General features: G+C 52.7%; 2 long non-coding RNA genes across 4 annotated transcripts in view; one reads left to right on the forward strand and one right to left on the reverse strand.

The window, feature by feature from the left end:
* Positions 1-19,413, forward strand: part of LOC112673704 (uncharacterized) — a 92,874-nt gene that overhangs the window by 12,633 nt on the left and 60,828 nt on the right. The window contains exon 1 of one of the 3 annotated variants that reach the window (XR_004809230.2): positions 1,552-1,710. The exons of 1 other annotated variant lie outside the window; for it this stretch is intronic. This is a non-coding gene — a long non-coding RNA (uncharacterized LOC112673704). Of the gene's footprint in view, positions 1-1,551; positions 1,711-19,413 lie in introns of those variants that run through there. One more of the 3 variants, XR_003144990.3, reaches the window with a different exon arrangement.
* LOC125753478 (uncharacterized) overlaps positions 1-19,413 on the reverse strand; it is a 77,040-nt gene that overhangs the window by 2,465 nt on the left and 55,162 nt on the right. The gene's annotated exons all lie outside the window — the stretch shown is intronic.

The raw sequence follows: 19,413 nt of genomic DNA on the forward strand, positions 1-19,413 counted from the left end.
CTGCAGGTATGAGGAAAGCCAGGGCAGGGCGCGGCTCCTCTGAGCAACTCTGCTGTGGAGGCTCAGTAACTCAGCTTGGGGTGGAGTGGGTGGCTAATCAGGCGGAGATACTCCCCAGGATGCCCAATAGGGTCTCTCCTTCCCCTTATGGCTTCTCAGGATGGCAGCTTAAAAGGCTAGTCCTATGGCAGGGATCCTGGGAGCCATGGACTGTCTCTGAGGGAGGCCACTCCACTGTACTTTGACCTCCTCCAGGACTCACCCAAACTTCTGAGCATGGCAGCTTTTCAGGCCCGGACTGCTTGCTAGCCAGCCCATCTCTCCCTCCACACGTGTCCAGCCACACTGAACTCCTTACTCACCTTGAATCTATTTAACTTCTTCATGCCTCCAAATCTGTGTGGGCTTGTTCCTTTCTACCTCTTCATCATGATGTAAAACTCTTATCCATCCGTGGAATGCAAGGTCTCACTCAACCTTAAGTGCCATGAAAGAGTTTGACTTATTTCATACTTTATTTTCGAGAATCTACAACAGTGTTTGACACGCCATAGGCACTCAATCAATGTTTGTTGAATGACTAACCGATTGAATGTATCTTTCAGTTTTTCCCCTCTGAAACCTCTATTCCCTATCCCTTTATAGGTGTCTCCCGGGGCCCACACCTCCCCTAGGATTACCTGTGGCCCAGAACTTCTGCCTTAGGTCATGAATCTTTGCTTTCTTTGTCTGTCTTCTCTACCAGACCAGGAACCCCTTGAAGTTAGACCAGTGCCCGATCAATCTTTCTACATATAGCGTCCAGTTCAGAGCCTGACACCCAGCAGTGCCCAGTCAATGCAGAGCAGTTGCCAGCAGCCCAGCTTGGTAACTTGAAATCCCCCATTGGTCCCAACTGTGAGCACTGGTCCAAGCTGTTGGCAACATCTGCTCCAAAGTCTCATTCGCAATTATATGTTCCCAGGCTCTTGCCACTTAATATTTAATAACCAGGCGGCTGGCCTTCTCTGGCAGCCACTTAAGCCCCTGATTGCCTCTTGTCTGAACTTGGCCCTGAGTGAGGCGGGGACCACACTGGGGTTAACTATGAGGCCTGTATCCTGAGACTGGGGCCAGCATTGGGCCAGAGCCTTGGGGACAGGAGGAAGGAATGCAGGTCGGTGTGAGGCTCCCGGATGACCTTCCCAGGGAGGCAGCCTGTGCATTTGCTCCAGCTGGCCCCACCTCTCCTCCCCACCACAGAAGGAAGGCTGTGCCAGCTCCATGCCCCCCCACTCCGACCCGTAAGCCAGGGAGCAGGATAGAGGAAAAATGTCAATGGGACCTTCCCTGACTCACATCCGAACTGGGTGAGGAGGAAGAAAGGGGCATTCCGCCTGGGCTGAATCCCAGCAGGAAAGGTGGGTCTATCCTCTGTGGCTTGGCCCCCAGGAGCCAGGGCCAGGCCCATCGGGTTGGGGGTGGGGAGGCCCTGGCGCCTCTGCGCGGGGCGGGAGTTGGCAGCTCTGCCGGCCTCTCCTGGTGCAGGGCTGGGGAGTCCTTCCAAGTGGGCTGTGCAAGGAGGTGAGGCAGGGCTACAGTGATCTGTCCCTCCGGATGCCCGAGCCGCTGCCCTGTACTGGGACATGCTGCAGGCTGCACAGGCCGCCTCTGCTGGACTGCTAGGGAAAGGGTGCGGAGGAGTCACGGGAAGGTTGAGAAAAGGCAAGGGTAAGTGCAAAGGCTCTGAGGTGGGACTCCTGGCACTGCTGAAGCCTCAGGGTCAGGAAACTGTCTTCAGGACAAGTTCATCAGTGGATTCTGGAGGAAGATGCCATTGGAATTCAAGCCTGGGAAATCGTAGACTTTTCAGATCCCAGAGGGGATTTTACAGCATCGGGAGACTTGGTTTCTGGGTCTTGCTCTGCCCCTGACAAGCTCAGTGACCGTGGGTGGGTCCCTGCCCAAGGCTCATGCTGTCCTTGCACACACTGGACGCTTCCAGTGTGGAGAGTCCTCCGTTCTTCCCTCAGAGGTCATCTGGCCCAAACCAGGGAACTGAGACCCGAAATGCCACCCTGCATAATATGCAGGGCTGGTCCTGGAAGAAGGTTGGGCAAGACACTCTGCTCTTTAATGGGCTGTATTTATTGAGCACGTCTATGTGCAAGGTGCCTTGCTAAATCAACCCTTGACTGGTGAAGACTCTCATGTAGTGCCCTGTCACCCTCATCCTCTCTCTTCCTCTCATCCCCTCACCCACTCACAGGGTCTGTTGACAGCACCTTTAAACCCCAGTTCTAGTCCATTTGCCTCTTTCTACCCTGGCCTATACTCCCGAACCCAAACAGCACCTGTCCTCCCCCAGACGCTGTGCCAGCCCTCTCCAGGGTCTCCCGCTCCCACCATGGCCCCTGCAATCCTTCCCCAACCAGCAGCCAGGAGGCCTTTGAATGATCTAAATTGGGTCATGTCCCTGCCCTGCTTTTGAACCTCCAGGGCTGCTGTGGTGCTTAGAATCAAACCTCAATCCTGTAGCTGACACTGCCCTCTATACGAGTCCCTCCATCTTCTCAGGTTGTATCATTTTTGCTGCTCACTTGGCCAGATTCAACCCAAGGCCTCCGTGCTTGCTGTTCCCTCTTCCAGAGACCCTCCTGGAACTGCTGCCACCGTGATATCAGGGACACGCTTCTTGATTTTGCTCCCCAGCTTGGTCTCCTACCGCCTGAGGTTGGAGGCTGAGGGTCTAGGATGAAGCCCAGCTTTGCTCAAGCCCCTCCACCCAGACACCACCCCTGGCAGCTCCTGGAAGCCCTCCCCCCACACTGGTTGCTGGGCAGTGATCTTAGCCCCCCTGCCCCTGCTGTGGGTTTCCAGCACTTTTCCTCTCTGCTGCAGACATTTCTATACAAATTAATGGAATAACAAGGTATTTCTCCATTATCTGATGCAAATACCTTTTTGTTGCTCCTGCCATCTCTCTGTGATCTGGCCCATGGGCCTCCTGCTGCAGGCTCCAGCCAAGGCCAGGACAGGGCACTCCCCCTGCCCCCACCATAGTCCCTGAAATGCTAGGGCCCAGGAAGTCACCAGTCCTCTTCCAGCCACCGTGTGCAGATCTTTTTGCATGTTCAGTCTTCACACGGTTGCATACAATTCTGGCACCCGTTGTGCAGACTTGGAGATGGAAGTCTGTGTATGCTCAAATGAGGGGGTCCAGTGAGGTCTGGACATGCACTCCAGGGCCTGACCCCCTCCACCACCCCTCCTTCAGGGCTTTATCCTCATGACCCCTTTAGACCATTTCTCTATCAATTACATATTAGCATCTCCATTTACAGGTGGAGATGAGGGTGGTGACTGGCTCACAGCCATATTGGTGGGGAGTGGGACTACGTGCCCTGACCAGGGTGCCCAGGAGGGTGGATGTTTGAATATGAGGGTGTAGTGGAATAGAGGGACTCCCAAAGCTTGCTCCCTTGGAAACTTCCATCCTGTGACCCCACATCACCAAGCATATCTGGCTTAGTTCCCATTTAGTGCCTCAAGCATGTCCAGGGCAACTGGAAGGTATCCTGGGGTCACTGGCAAACTCTGGGGTCACCCAGAGAGATAAGATACCTCTCTACCAAATGACTGTGTGTTTCTGAGAAGACAGCAGCACAAACAGCAGCCCCCCCATCCCTGGCTGAGGATATGGGGAGGGAAGAAAAAGGTGTGAGGCTCTATAGAGGTTGTGATGCTCTGCAGGGGAGAGGTCTGCTCAAGGTAGGACTCCCAGGGTGGGCAAAGGTTGAGAGGTTAGGAGTTGAGGGGTGTCCCAAAAGAGCCTCCCCCTCCTGCTTCTCCTCTTAGTGGGTCACCTAAGCCACCTCAGACTGAAGGTTTGCCCCTACAATGACTGCCAAGTATCTCTGACTCTTCCTGGACGTCCCTCTTGGATGCCCCATTAGCCCTAGGAAAGAACTTGCCAGCTACCCACCCACCCACCCTTAGGCCATGGTTCTTCCATCTGGCCTCCACAAGCATGGGTCAGACTTTCTGCAAGTCAGGACAGTTCTCTACCTCTCAGTGGCGGTCCCAGGACTCCAAGGGCTTTCCAAGCCGCCAAGTGCTCCTCCAGCCCCATGGAGCTGTCACATGACATTTCTCTGACTCTGCCTCCAGGTGATTGTGCAAGAGCACTATCTTGCCACATTTGCCCGGTAAACTCTTACTCATCTGTCAGGGCCCAGCTCTCAAGGACCTCCTTTAGGAGGCTTTCCAAAACAAGCTCCCCATCCCAGGTTAAGGGTTCCAGCCTATGCAGCTCCCTCCCTTAGTGAGTGTCTCCATGAAGCTTACAGCCTGCACATGCTTCTTCCTTTCCCACTAGACAGTGGGATCCAGGAGAGTTGGGCTGGTAGCTGTGGGAAGGCAGAGACAGACCCTGATCACAGCATAGCACTAGGAAGGCAGGCTCTGGAGCCTCCATTTGAGGGGTCTTGAGTTCAACTCCTGCCTCTATCAGGAAGGACAGAGCTGCACAACCTTGTACAGCGAAACTTAAGCTCCCTGTCCTCCACTTTCTCATCTGTAAAATGGACAAAATATTCCTTCTTCTCTGCGGCTGTTTTGAGTATGGAATAAGCGTGAGGGTGCTTAGAAGAGGGCCTAGCACATAGTAAATGCTCAATAAATACTAGTTCTCATTGTCACCTCCAGATCCCATACAAGTGGCACTTTGAAAGGTCTATTCACCTAACAAATAAAAAACTCGTTCTGTCTAGGTCAGAATCGTCTTTAAGCCACTGTTTCTCAAACTCAGATGAGCATCAGAATCAGTTAGGGTGGTGTGAAAAAGACAGATTAGTCAGCCCCAGCAGGTCCTAGGTGGACCTGGGAACAAGCTTTTTAGCAAGAACCTTGTATCCCATTTTTTAAGATTTATTTATTTAATAGAGTGAGTGTGTGTGCAAGAGGGGGGAGGGGCAGAAGGAGAGGGAGACAAGGAGGCTCCCCGCTGATCAGGGAGTCCAATGCGGGGCTCCATCCCAGGACCCTGAGATCATGACCTGAGGTGAAAGGAAGGTGCTTAACCAACCGAGCCCCTCGGGCGCCCCTCCCTGTATCCCATTCTGATGCAGGTGGTCCAAGACCAGTCTCAGACCCACTGCTCTGGCAGGGATGGAAGTGTGTGTGTGTGTGTGTGTGTGTGTGTGTGTGTGTGTGATAAAAGAGGGCTTTGCCAGGGAAGTATGACTCCAGTGACCAGCTTCTCCTACTGCCATCCACTACCCCAGCCGGGAAGGTTTGGGGATATAGAGCAGAGCAGTCAAGGCCCTGCCTCTGGAGACAGGAGGCCCGGGGTTCCAATCCTGACTCCCCTCTTCCAGGCAGGCGGCTTTTCCTCCGTGTCCGTTCCCCTCCCTGAGACGTGGAGCTTCCAGAGGCTTCCACCTCCCTGCTGGGAGGGTTGGATGAGTCTTCTTTCAGAGACACCCCTGAGAGCAAGACACAGTGAGCACTCAGCAGGCAAGGGTGGCTGCTACCTTCGCCCTGCAGCCGTTTGTCTTCTGAGGCCGGCTCTCCCTGAGTGTTTTATTTTCTGGTGATGGATTCCAGCTCATGTTCGGGGCCTGCACCGGCATACAAATGCCAAGAGCAGAGGCGGCCCCAGGATCTGTCCTCGCCTGCTCTCTGCCAAGCACCAGGCTGTGAGTTTCCAGCAGGCCCGGAAGTCCCAGGGCCTCTTCTGAGGCCGGGACCACCATGCCCCATGGTGGCCGGAAGCAGCCTGACTGCCGGTCCCTTTGAGAGTGGTGTCCCTTTGAGAGAGTGACGGCTGGGAGGTCTTCGGGGACTCGGGAGCTGCTGGGACAATCGGTCGCTGTTTGGGGGAGTGAGGTTGGCAAGGCCTCGCCCCTCGGCACTGAGCCCCTGCCAGCCCCTGCCGAGCCCTGCCAAGCCTGGGCCTGGTTTCCCACTGCCGGGCGCCTCCAGGGCTCTTGAGGAGGGGGCACAGGGGGACTCACTGCCTTAGCTCTGGTACAAGAGGCCCAAGCAGGTTTGCAGAGCAGCAGACATGCTCTGCCGGGGCCTTGTCATCTGCCAGGCTGAGGGCGGATTGCTTAGAGCCAGCCCCACGCAGGCACCTCACTGGGCCGCACAGGCCTCAGGGATGTGGAAGGTCCATGCACTTGGGTGGTCCTTGTCACGTGCCTTGGTTGGAGAAACAACTGTGGACAAAACAGGCTCTGGCCATTGTGCAGCCTAGAGAAAAATAAGGGAAAAAAAGAAGGAGCACAAGGGGACAGAAATTCATGGTGTGGGGCTTTTTCTTTTAATTGCAGTCTAGCTGATACATGAAGTTACACTGAGTTTCAGGCGTACAACATAGCAATTCGACAAGTCTCTATGTTCCCGTGTGCTCACCGCGAGCGTAGCTGCTGTCTGTGTCTGGCCTGGGTTGTATCCTACTTTGTACCCACTAGTCAATGGGCTTTTCTGGGCCTTAGCTTGATTATCTGTGTACTGGGGCTAATTCCCCATACGTTAGAGACTGGCAAGAGGTGGGTGGGGTCAGGATATGATGGTGATAAGAAAACCTCAGCCCCCCACCCCCTCCAGGCGGCTAAAGCTGTGGCCTTACACCTCAGAGCAGCCATCCCTGAGATGTGTTCAGGAGGAAGCATCCCTATGCAGGGATGCTAGTCTGTGGGCCTGGTGGGCTTCAACAGACTTCCCCAGGGGGTTCTGGTGCAGGGAGCTGCAGGACCACCCCAGGGGCGAGGTTGCTGTTAAACCTTGTGCAAATGAGAGACCTCAGTGGCCCCCCTCTGGTCCCCTCCCAGGGCTCTGTCTGCTTTTCCTCTGTGGCATCCATCACGCTCATAATTACTTGTGTAGCATCTGTCTGCTTCTCTGGGCTGGTTCTCATTCTCCACTGGCCATGTTCATGGCTGGGTCCCCAGCACCGAGCAGCCTGCCTGGGGCGTAATAACTGTTTGTTGGGAAAACAAACAAACAGACGCCTGGCTGGCTGAATGAATGCATGGAAGCTCTTTGGAGCAGCAGGACTCAGTGTTCCCCCCAGGACTGGGTTCTAACACAGGCTCTGCAGCCATATCCTTTTTGTGTGATCTTGGGCAAGTCACAGTGTCCTCTGAAGAATTTGGTTCGTGAGGAAGGGTGGGTTCAGAGGATCTTGGAGGATTCTGGACAGACATATGGGAACAATTCCAGGGAGAGGGAGCATGACAGCACACAGCTTATTCAGCGGGCAGCCAGATGTCCGGGGGCAGGAACCAGTGGTCCTCCTGCCCTGTGCCACGTGTGGGAATGTGCTGCGTGCGCTGGTGTGATGTATATCTTGGTGTGTATGAGTGTGCAAGGAAGCGAAGGCCCAGAGAGAGGTAAAGCCCTCGCTCACTCTGATGCCCCTAGGGTTGGGGGGCAAGCAGCTCCCATCCTTTCTCAGGTTGGAACCAGGTTGAGGGGGCTATGCTGTGCAGCAGGAGGACAAGGCAGGCCTCTTTGGGGAGCGGTAGGAGCTGTGAAGACCAGGCTGATGAGCCCCCACATGGGCCTGGAGGCACCAGGAGCCCAGGGAGCCCAAGGAGCCCAGGGAAGCTTTGAGGGAGAAAATGCACCATCAGATAAGTTCCTTGGCTGCTGATGCTGCTGAGGTAGCCGCAGGGCACTGGGCATTGCCGATGGAGTCATCACCCAGACCTCAGGCTCACTCCTTCCTTCTGGAGGAATCACAACGGAGCGTTTCTTAAATTGGGGCTGGGGTGGGAGGGAGTGCTGTTTGTGCAGCTTAGGTCAGTGGCTGTGTGTGTGTGTGTGTGTGTGTGTTGTGTGTGTGTGTTCCTTCGGGGGTGACTCTGAGTGGACCCCCGTGCCTCTACAAGAGGGAATTCTATCATGGAAATCGTTTGGTGGCCCCCGGGTGGCACAGGGTCGCACAGCAAGCTGGCACTAGAATATTTTGAGCTTGCAGTAATGAAAGCAAACGGCAATTTGGCGTGTCTTCAGGCTTGAAAGCCGCAGCCCTGCGTTCAGTCACTGGCGGCCGTGATTACCCACCGCTAATGGGGGCTGCAATCCCGGGCCAGTGGGGAGGGAGAGAGGGCTCAGAGAGGTTAAGTGACTTGCCCAGCGTCACAGGGCGCCCAGCTGGTAATGAGAGGGCAAGGTCCTAGGCGCAGAGTTTGGCCTCTGCCCCTCCCCCAAGGCCAGGCCGCTCCCCAGAATGGATCATCTCTTCGAGCGTTCCTAAGCGCTGGTTTCCATAGCAGCAGGGCCATTCCTGCACAATGGATCCCCCATCTTCCCTGGGCTTTGCTGCTGTGGGGGCTGCAGGGGCGGGAGAGGCTCGGGGTGGGGGGGGGGGGGACAGCTGGTGTGAGGCAGAGAGGATTCCAGAGAGGATTCCGATGGTCACGGGGCTCCCGGCTCTTACAGAAGGGCCACTCTTATTTTTTCAGTTCTTCCCTTTCGGCTCCCCGGTTGGGTTCACTTCTAGGCAAAGGGTGTGGAGAGAAGAGAGAGAAATATGAAAACACCAGAGACAGAGAATGGGAAAGATAGACACAAAAGAAATCACACAGAAGGCAAGACAGAGGAAAATGGAGAAGCATGTGCCGCTTGGCAGACAAATCATTTCATCTTTACCACCTTGAGAAGTGGGTTCTGTTTACTCCCATTTTACAGATGATGAAACTGAGGGCAAATGTAGGGCTTCTCAGAGTGTAGCCCGAGAGCCAGCCTGTCTCACCCGGGCAGTGGTGGGGAGGGTGCTGGGCAAAACACAGGTTCTCTGACTTTGCCCTGGACCCATGCCATCAGATTCTCTGGAGTGGGGCCAGGAATCTGCACTTAGGAATTCCCGAGGAGAATTTTCTAGAGTAAAGTTTGAGAGTGTCCACTGCTGGGATGGCTGCACTTCACTCTGCCTAAGCTTAGGCAGCAGGGAAATACAGAGCCAGGATTTAGGACCCAGGAGGACGCAAGAAAGAAAGGAAAGGGACAAAGAGAAGCTTTTCAAAGCAAGACAGATATGCCTCTGAAGAAGAGGCAGAGAGGGAAATAGGTAGAAAGAGACTGGGGGGGAAAGTCCATAGAACTTTAGGGAAGGCGCCATCTGCTAGGATTGGAGCGAGTTCTGTTGACCATAGACCATCTTCCCTCTGAACACAGTCCCTCACTCAAGTCTTAGGATGAGATAGGTCCTGTTGCTCTCATTTTCTGGATAATGAAACACAAAGAGCGGAGCCAGGCTTGAGCCCCCGGGGCCCCGGCTTTGGAAAAGGTGCTGGCTCTCATAAGCAGGCCAGCCGCCTCTTACACAGAAATCTTATGGAGAGAGGGTCAGGTAGGTGGAGAGCCAACAGAGCTCACCCCTATCCCCAGAGAGGACCCCAACAACAGCCCCAGTGAGGCCAGGAGTCCCAGAGGCCTGGGCCACTGGCTGGTGGCCTATCTGCTTTCCCTCCCTGATTAGGCAAACAGAGAGGAGGCTCGGACCTGGACCCAGATCTTGGCCCTACCACTTGCTACCCATGTGGCCCTGGGCAAGCTTCTTTGCCTTTCTGTGCCTCAGTTCCTTTACTCACAAATTGGGGATACTAATGAGATGCAGCTCAAAGGGTTGTCGTGAGGCCCCATCTGACATAGACATGAGCAGTGCCTAGAGCAGAACCTGTGCTAGAGAGTGTTCCGTAACAGAGAGCCGTCAGGAAGTACTGGGAAGCACAGGGGTCACATAGAAGGTCCTCACAGACGGTGTGTTTCTTGGGGCTCTCTGGCCGGAACTGGGGCAAGGGATGGGGAGAGGCTCCTAGGAAGCCCTGCTCTTCTCTGAGTGCAGGTCAAACGTAGCAAACACAGAATCACTGGTGGGGCAGAAACCATCACCCCACTCATCCCAACACCTGCTGCTACAGGCCCCCCAGGCCCAGCGAGCCTCAGTGGGTCTTACTGGGGAGCTCTCAGCCCCTGACTCATGAGAGCTCACACCCCAATCTGCTCTGCCCAGAGACTTCAGTGGCTCTGATGGGCACCACTGTGTCCACTGGGCCTCTTTGCCAGGTATCCTCTGGGCACCTTAGTGAAGCACCCAGGTGAGGCATGGGAGCCCTAAGGATTCCCTCTTCACCGTCCTGGGAGGAATGAGTAGTTCCATTTTACAGATGAGGAGACAGAGGCTCAGAGCAGTAGAGTGACTCACCCCAGGCTGCAAGGTAAATGGTACAGCTGGGACCCACCTGTAGCTGTGCTCTAGTTACCTCCAATGAGCATTTATCGGCTCCTGCTATATACTGAGCTTTGGTGATACACGTGAGTAGGTCCTTACCTGCATCTCTCACAGGCTGGGACCAAGCAGAGGAGGAAGGAAGTCCTTCCCATGTGATGTGATGGGAGCTGCGGCAGCAGCTGACATTTCCCGAATATGCCAGGTGCACTCCCCAGGATGGTTCACATAGAGACTCGTTACCCCTCTCCACAGGTGGTGACATCACTTGGGTGGTGATGAACAGCCACCCTTGGTCCAGCACCTGTTTTGAAATGTGGGCAGTCTTGGGTTGAGTGGAAAGTGGAGTGGGGGCGGTTGGGAATGAGCCTTGTGATCCCTGGGCCTTTCTTCATGCGAGAATTTCCTGCCTTCACTCTTCTGAAAATGCAGACCAGCTAAAAGCTCCGGTGTCCCTTAACCACCACGATTGCACTGGCTGCATTTTCCATGATTGGATCTTTGGGACTCCATTTACCATATGAGGGTGAGTCTGTTAGCATTACTCCATCTCTGGATGAAGAACACCATGGCGCAGGGGTTCCAAGTAGGGAGGATTTGAACCTGGTACGTGGATGATGAGACCTTTTCCCCCACTCCTGCTTCCTGGTTCTCCAGGAAGGGAGGGAGGAGGGCAGGTTAGCAGGTGGGACATGGGCTAGAGTGGAAAGGAAGCAGGAGTCAAGCCTGAGAAGAGGGGAGAAGAGGGTGGAGGAGGGGACCGGGGTGTGGAGGGCTAGTCCAGGGCTTGCTGGGCGGCCGACTAGGCTGCAGGGCAGAGTGAGCGGGGAGCATCCACCAAGGCAGGTGGCGGTCTGTGAGCCCCACAAGTATTCTCCTGCAGGGTGGTGACGGCTGCTGCCTCTTGTCGACCAGATGATGCTCTGCTAGGAAAATGCAAGACAGGTCATGCCTTCCTCTGCCCAGAAACCCCTATGGCTCCCTGTTGCATGCAGAGAAAAGTCGAAGTCCTTGCAGTAGCCTGGAGGCCTTGCCCTGTTGGCCCCTGCCTCTGCCCTGACCTTGCCTTCATCCAGTCTCCCCTTGCCCAGGTGCTTCTGGAACGTGTCTATCTGCAAAGCTCTTCCCTGAGATATCGTGTGGTCCTCTCACTTTGCCAAACTCTTTTTTTAGGGAGGTCTTCCCTGACTACTCTTCTTCCCACCCCACTCCCCTTCCCCTTTCTTGGTTTAATTATTACTTCCCTTATCCTCATCCAGTATATCATGTATTTTAATTATTTCTTTAGTGTGTGGCAGCCCTGTGATAACATCAGCTCTCTCAGAACCAGGATGTTGTCTACTTTGTTCACTGCCATGTCCCCAGAGCCTAAAATGATGCCTGGCACATAGTAGGTGCTCAATAAAGCAATTGTGGCATGAATATAAATAGCAACAAGAATTATATTTCATCATTGTCAACCCTCTGCAAGTTACCTCCTCTGAGGCTCAGAGAAAACAAGGGACCCAAGGTCACACAGCAGGTAAGGGGGTGTGGTGGGTACCCAGCTCCACCGTAGGAAGGAAAGATTTATTGCCTGGCTGCTGGGGTGTAGTAAGTAGAGTCTCAGAGATCCAAAGACCTTAAAAAGCAACATAATGCAATCACAGGGCTAGGGAACATCAAAGCTTTTAAGTGGTCTGCACTGTCACAAGAGTAAAGACGTGAAATTCACACTGCCCACCATCCCCAGAGAGACCCAGGGGCCACAGTGGTGCCATGCACCTGACTCACATTAACTCTGTCATTCTTCCCAACAACGTGCAGGATGGTTACTATTATTATCATCCCACTTTATAGATGGGAAAACTGAGGCTCAGATAAGCTAAGTAGTCCAAAGTCTCAGAGCTAGTACGTAGCCAGAGCCAGGATCTAAACCCAGGCATTCTGGCTGCGAAGCTCAGGCTATGCTGAGACCTTTCCCCCACTCCTGCTTCCTGGTTCTCCACTTGTTATGCTGCTTGGGCACGCCAGCCCAGCCCCAGCTGCCCAGTTGTGCACTTTGGACATTATCTGGGGAGTCTTGGGCCAAATCCCTGGAACCTGTCTTGGGCAAGTAGACTCAGTGCAAGGAGTTAACATTTCGAGACGAGATCATAAACTGCTAAGGGAAAGCTTTTCCCCAGAAGCATATCAGGCATCCCACATCCACCTCCATAGGGAGACAAAGGTGAGAAGTCTGCTCCAAGGCTGCTCATGTAGCAAAAGCCTTCGGAGTGATGTTTCCTGATGTGTCTCCTCACCCCGACTGCAGTCCCAACCCCCCCATCCCATTGGTGCCCCGGGAATGGGGTTCCTTGAGAGAAGCGTTGGTTTCCCCCACTGCCTGCTTTGTTCCAGTTCTGCCTCCTGCGTGGACTCTGGGACCAACCAGGAACCAGAAAACGGACTCTGGAGGGGATGGCATAGGACAGCCCTGGCTAACATCTGCCCTCCCTCTGGGCACCTTCCCCAGCCCACAGGTATCGTTGTTAGCTCCTTTTACTCTGTATTTCCTGAGGAATTGCTGTGTGCCATGTGGCCTCACAGTCAGAACCCCACTGAAGCCTCAAACAATTCTGTGTATGTAGTCATTTTGCAAAGCAGCTAATCAATATTTATTGAGTACTTACTGTATGCCTGGCACTTAACTAGACCCTGGGATACAGCATAGAAGAAGAAGACAGACTAAGAACCTGGCTTTTGGGGAACTTAGGGTCCAGGCAGGTAAGACAGATAGATGGGGAAGGAGGCCATTGAGGCCAGAGTAGAATAAAGAGAAATGCAGAGGGGCTGTGCAAGCACAGAATCAATAAATCAATAAAAAATTAATAAATATCTTTGGTGGAATGAAAGCTCTGATACTCCGCAGGGTCATAGCTCTCAGGTATGACCTCCAAAGTACCATCCTATTTAGTGATCAGGGCGGGATGGTTGCTGTAACAAACAAGCCCAAACTCTCAGTGGTCAATTCAATAGTGTGTTTCTCACTCATGCTAAAACCCTGTGTGGGTCAACTCATCACAGTCATTGGGACACCTCTCCTACTACCCAGTGGCTCTGACATACTTTTAGGTGTTGGAGCTCCTTTCTGGATCTTTTGCCTCCCCCAGTGGAGGAGAAGAAAAGGTAGGACTAGGGCCATGTAGGAGATTTCATGGGCATGCTTGGAAGGGGCTCATGGCCATCTCACCTGGTCTGTTTGGGGACCCAGGTAGTGACCTAGCAGTGATGGAAGTACAGGGTCACGACCCAGGAACTTGCCTGATCTTCTCAGGGTGTATAGAAAGGGGGGCATGGATTCGGGTGGCCACCAGCTTCTGCCCAGTAGATGTCTGTTCCACTATGTTGGTCAGAATTCCGTCAGTTTCAATAGATAAGAAGCCAACTTGTACTTACTTAAGAAAGAAAGGGAATGTACTGGTTCTAAGGTAGGAAGGCAGTTTCAGGAATAGCTGGACAGAGGGATTCGACAGTCATCTTTTCTTTTCTTTTTTAAGATTTTATTTATTTATTCATAAGACAGAGAGAGAGAGAGAGAGAGAGAGGCAGAGACACAGGCAGAGGGAGAAGCAGGCTTCCTGCAAGGAGCCCAATATGGGACTCGATCCTGGATCCTGGGATCAGGCCCTAAGCCGAAGGCAGACTCTTAACTGCTGAGCCACCCAGGTGTCCTGACAGTCATCTTTTTGCTTTATCCTATAAGCCCACTCTCCACATGTAATAGGGAAGAGGGCCACTAACAAGCAGACTAAGACTCGTGTACCCCAAGATCAGCAATCTGGCCAGAGAAAGGGCTCCTTTCTCCTACATATCATATATCCATGTATATGTCCCTACATCAATAACAGAAAAATCACTTTGATCCTCCATGACGCCCATGACCACCCTTGTCTGAATGCTGTTAAAGGAAGCTCCAAGAAGTCCACATGATGTGGCCAAAGGATCATTTTTCCAACAACAGATTCAGACGGATATCATCAAGTCCACCACGGGGGCCTATGAGACCTTCCCATGAGCACTGATTGAGCATGTCACACAATCCTAGGTGTCAAACTAGATAGGGAACCTGAGAAAAAACAGTGGCTAATATCTTTATGAATAGCCAGTTTCTAGGATCCAGGTACAGCCCTTGTGGTTCGATGATGTCTATGCAACTTTCCTTTCTCTCCCACTCAAGTTCAGAAACAGAGGGGCCGAGGAGCCTAGAGATGAAGTACAAATGTCAGCATATAGAAAGCCATCTAGAGAACGAGGCTTGGACATGCAGGCCCGTGGGACTGCTCGCATGGATCCACAGCACTGTTCTGCTCTGTCTCTCTGGTCACAGGTCGAGGGACACACACAGACCGTGTCCTTAGACCCCTGGGGCAGAGGCCATCTTCACAGGCAGACTGACAGGGAGCTCAACTCTTCCTTCCAACTCACAGTCAGGCAGTCAGTCCAGGACCGGAGATCCGATGACTCCCCTCCAGCCCTGGCGCACCGTGCACCCCGCTGGGGATGCAGAGGCCAGGTTCTGGGACCCCGGCAAGCACCAGTGAGCCGCCCCTAGTTGGGGGAGCTCCTGCGCCCCGAGAAAGCAGATAAAGTGTACAAAGGGTAGGGAAGCCAGAGAAAGAAACATGTTTGTTTTCTTTTCTTTTTGGAAAATGGGTATTTAAATAATACAATCCACGGTGAAATTTTTAAAAGAAAAAAACAGAAAAGAATTGTAAAAATGCAAGCCACCTTCAATTCTTCCATCTAGTGTTAAGTATCGTTACATGTTGGTGTATATCCCTCGGGCCTTTGTGAGAGTGTGTGTTTAAACAAAATTAGAATCAAGCTTTATGCATAATTTCCTATCTTGCTTTCTTTAACGTTCTATATAAAGCACTTCAGCATGTCCACGAGGCTGTATGCAGCACGAGGGCAGGGGCAGGAACAGTGTGTGTGTGTGTGTGTGTGTGTGTGTGTGTGTGATGACTGCTGTATCCCTGGGGGCCTGACATGTGTGCTGTGCTCAAAAATATTGCCCCAAATAACAATAACAGGTCATCTTTACTAGGTGACTTCCAAGCATCACGAAGCAGCACCTAATGACATCCTCACAACGAGCCTGTGCAGTAGGCACTTCTATAAACCGCATCTCATTACAGAGGGGGAACTGAGGCCGGGAAAGGTGAAGTCACTCGCCCAAGGTCACACATCCATGCTACCTCTCTATGTGAATACTTCCCTGCATGTGCATATTCTCAAATGACGCATTTTCTTGCCACATTCCACATGGGATGGACTAGGGGATAGCTCTGCATCCCTGAGACCAGAGTCCCTCCATTCGGAAGGAAGGTCTGGCCCCTCCCGTGTGGGCCCCGAGGGCTGCTCTGGGGGCTCCTGCCCTGTATCTGATCAGTGTCCATCCAGCCAGCCCTAACCCGCCTGGATCCAGAGGGCTTCGGGTCCATCCCTACTTGGGGCATGTTGCCCTGTAGCGGCTGCCTCAGCTAGGGCGTCTGCCCATCCCCGCAGATGTCGGGGGTCCTTATGCCCACTTATTGTCTTGTAGAACTTCACTCGGGCATGAGATGAGACTGATGCCTTGTCCCTATCTCTTTGGTCCTTTTTTCCCCTTTTGGGGTGTTCTGGTCCTGAGTCCAGCTGCCAGCACAGGAGTCTGTGTGGGGACTTCCTCTGGCCACCGGAGCTGCTCTGCTCCTAAGCCTGCAGGTCAGCCGTGCCAGGGACCTGCTGCTTCCCGGGAACAGCCTCAGCCAATTAGTATAGACACTGGCATTTAAGTCCTCTGGGTACTTTGCCATCAGGGGCCACAACCCTAGACGCTGACTCTAGAGCAGCCCAGCAGAGCTCAGCTCCAGTGGCTTCTCATTAAACACCTAATGGCTTCCTCTCTTTTCTTTTCACTTCCCCACCTGCAATCAATGCTTCTGGGGATGGCCTCTCACATACATTTGAGCCCTTGGCTTGGGGTCTGCTTCTTAGGGAGCCCAAATTGAGACTCCTTTCTGCCCTGCAGCCACCAAACCCTTTAGACCACTCCCTGCTGCATAGCCCACAGTCTGTCTCCCCTCCATCCCCTCTGATCCATTCTCCACACTTGACCCCAGATCATCTCTTAAAATATGTTTTGTCCACCCCCCATACTTTGCTGGTTTGCCCTTGCCTCCAAGCAGAAGTCCTCAGCATAGTGATATAGGCTCTATGTGCTTATACCCACCCCCTGACCTCTCTAGCATTCCACTGAGGCAGAGCCTACGTCCTGTGTGTGGGCCCCACCAACCGGTCTCCCATGTCTCTGCCTTTGCACTTCCATTCCACCTGCCTGGCATGCCCTTTCCTATGTTTGGTACTCAGAAAACTTCTGCTCATCAGCAAGACCCATCTCAGAAGTCACCTCCTCTCTGAAGCCTTCCCAGACCACCCTAGATATTGAAACCTCTTCCTTCTTTTGTGCCCTATTTGTGTACATGATCCGCCCCTTTTATCCAAGACTTGTCTTCTCTTATTGCAATGATCTATTGTTTTTTTTTAATGTTTTATTATTATTTTTAAGTGAGCTCAGTGCTGGAAGCCCAGTGTGGGGCTTGAATTCATGACCCTGAGCTGATATCAAGGGGCAGACACTCGACCTGCCTGAGCCACCCAGGCGCCCCTGCAATGATCTCTTTATATGTCTGTCTCCCCCACAGGACTTTGGACTTCTGGAATGTGGGCTTAGTCTTCTTTGGCTCTTTCACCCAGTGCCCGGCACTGACCCTGGGACAAATTAGGTTTGCAGTGAATACAGGTGTTCCTTGCTAGCCAGACTCTTAGTAGACTCTCCTGTCTACTCAAAACTTAGGAACCAAATATATTAGGAAACATGGCCTCCCTCAAGATTCTGAACCCAATGTCTAACATTCCCTTACCCAAACTCAGGAGTGGTGTGGATTTGGGTGACAAGAGGCACTTGCATACGAATGAATGAATTGCTTGATGAATAAGGGAGTTCAAGGCTGAGAACATTCATCCACTCTGGGCACAGACCTGCGTGAAGTTGGTAGAGAGGAGGGAAGGAGGGAACATGGAGATGCCAAGCCAGAGCCAAGAAAGTTGTTTTGCTTTGGAATATATTATTTTTGCAGGTTGCTATAGTTACCGCTGTGAAATTAAAAATTAAAACCTTGTGAAAGAGAGAGGGTTGACTGAGATGAGGCAGTTCCTTGACAGGCTGAGTTATTTATCTTTTCCCCATGTAACATCTGGTTATGTGCTTGCAAATTTATTTTTAATTCAGGGCTCTAAAAAGGATTTCGCGGTGGTGCAAGGTGCCCGGATGATCAGCTCGGAAGGGGAAGGTGAAAGGGGTGGTATCCCAGGGCGACTGGTGACCTCCAGCTTGTCCCCTGGAACCTTGCTCCGGCTTCTGACACAACCTCTAGGAACCAGGGGCTTGCTCGAAGGCGTTCTGGATCCCCTACCCGTCAAAAGGCAACTGTAACCATGGTTCCCAGATGCTGAGCCAGGATGGGGGCTGCTCACTGTGGGTTCCTGTGGTTCTCTGAGCATGAGGACAAGCACGGCTGGAAGAGGGGGGATGCTTTGTGTTTCTCTGTCTCCAGATTGTCCCTGAACCCATGTGACCCTCTGTCTTCTGGGATCTTCCTGACCCCTTAATGTGACATCTAGAAAGGCAATGAGTGGTTCTGTGAAGACAGCACCAGCTGGAGTTAGGAGGTGTGCCCTCGCTGGCTCTGTGACCTTGGGAAACCCCCTTCCCTCTCTCTTCCTTGTTCTCCCAACTCATCAGAGCTGGAGTTGGCTTCTGAGATAACCTCTCAAGCCCTTATTCTAGGAGTCTGAGTGAGTCCAGGGAGTCACCAGGCTTTATCTGTGCCTGTTTTTGTGTTTTTGCCTGATCACGTGTGGTGGCCAGCTGGGAGCCGAGGACAGGCTACCCGGTGGGGCTCAGATGTCACCTCCGCAGCGAGATGTTCCCTCAACAGCCAGTTTGGAATGGTCCTTTCTCCCTACCTTCTCCTAGCATCCACACCTGAGGGCACAGTACACTCTTGCCTGTCCTCCGTCTTCCCTTTGAGATGGAAACTCCACAAGGCAGGACTTGTACGTATCTCATTCACAAAAGGACCGGCACTCTGTAGGACTTCATGGATTTTGTCCAGCGAATGAATGAATGGCTGGGTGAACAAGGGCATGAGTTGAAGGAAACAGTCACTGGGAGGTCCCTGCTAAACTCCAGATGAGACTAGGACAAGTTAGGAGACTTTGGGACAGAGGGAAAATGAATGAGACAAAAAGCTTGCAGGGTAGGAATTATGACTGTCAAAGGCAACTTTGGAGGAAGATATAAATTCCCTCAAAAGATCTGGCACATGTGTGTACAGCAAACGGGGGAATCTTCTCTGCTGTGGTAACAATGATCACACAAGGTGGGTGATGGAAAAGAATTGTATATATAAAGCCTCAATTCTCTTATAATAACAAAAGTCATAACAACCAGGAGTGAAGTCCTTACTAATATGGGCCACGATGCTGTACTCCAACCTTTACAAAAGCCCCACTGTGAGAGCAAGGCTTGGTTTGTTATTTTCACTGCTGTATCCCAAGTGCCTGGAGCACGGTAGGAACCCAATACACATTCATGGGATGAATCAATCTCCATTTCATACTCAAGGGACCTGAACAGAAAGGGTAAATGACTTGTCCAAGGACACACAGCTAGCCAATAACAAAACCAAGATATAAGCCAGGTCTGTTTCACTCTGTCCATGTTGAGAAATGAGATCTTATCTGGTGGCTTCTTCAAACCACTGAACCACTGCCTCCCCGCAGTTCCCCTGGAGAAATGACCACCTCCCGCCCCTACCCATCACCTACCCTCACAACTTCCTCTGCTTAGCTCGAAGTCTGAAAGACCTTGAGCTGGATGGGATGGAAATCAGGCCAAGAGGTTTGAGCCCTCAAAACTGCAAACTCTGCCCAGGCCGTGGTGTCTTTGAAGCATCCTGGCTCGTTGTCGTACTCTGCTATGCCTGATGGGGCTGGTGTGGGAGGACCAGGGAACATTTTGTGGGCAGACAGATTCCAAACTTCTTGACAGGTCTGGACTCATTACCCAGGCTCCCGCACGGGTGAGCTCCAAAAAACCATGGCTGAAGCCCTGGGCCTGTGTTCAG

This window comes from Canis lupus, chromosome 24, assembly GCF_003254725.2.
Source record: "Canis lupus dingo isolate Sandy chromosome 24, ASM325472v2, whole genome shotgun sequence".
Classification (NCBI taxonomy): domain Eukaryota; kingdom Metazoa; phylum Chordata; class Mammalia; order Carnivora; family Canidae; genus Canis; species Canis lupus.